The sequence below is a fragment of the Sapajus apella genome, unplaced genomic scaffold (genome assembly GCF_009761245.1).
Source record: "Sapajus apella isolate SASKATOON/1434 unplaced genomic scaffold, GSC_monkey_1.0 scaffold8746, whole genome shotgun sequence".
In the NCBI taxonomy this organism is placed as follows: domain Eukaryota; kingdom Metazoa; phylum Chordata; class Mammalia; order Primates; family Cebidae; genus Sapajus; species Sapajus apella.
The window spans coordinates 2,074-2,713 of NW_022445667.1; positions in this window are offsets into that span (position 1 = coordinate 2,074).

Below are 640 nucleotides of genomic sequence, written 5' to 3' on the forward strand. Positions count from 1 at the left end.
AAAACTCCATCTCAGAAAAAAAAAAAAAAAAAAAAAATAGACCTATGAGGCTGGGCGCAATAGCTCACACCTGTAATCCCAGCACTTTGGGAGGCCAAGGAAGGTGGATCACCTCAGGTTGGCAGTTTGAGACCAGCCTGACCAACATAGAGAAACACCGTCTCTGCTAAATATACAAAATTAGCTGGATGTGGTGGTGAATTCCTGTAGTCCCAGCTACTTGAGAGGCTGAGGCAGGAGAATTGCTTTAACCCAGGTTGCGGAGGTTGCGGTGAGCCAAGATCATGCCATTGCACTCTAGCCTGGACAACAAGAGCAAACTCTGTCTCAAAAAAAAAAAAAAAAAAAACAATTATTAGCCAGGCATAGTGGTGCACACCTGTAATCCCAGCTACTCAGGAGGCTGAGGCAGAAGAAACCTTGAATCTGGGCGGCAGAGGTTGCAGTAAGCTGAGATTGTGCCACTACACTCCAACCTGGGCAACAGAGCAAGACTCAGTCTGAAAAGAAAAAAAATAGACCAAAGGGTGGATAAACAAACTGTGATATAGACATACAGTGGAATATTATTCAGCCTGAAAAAGCAAGGAGATTCTGACAAGTGCTACTACATGGATCAACGTTGGTATGAACATTGTGA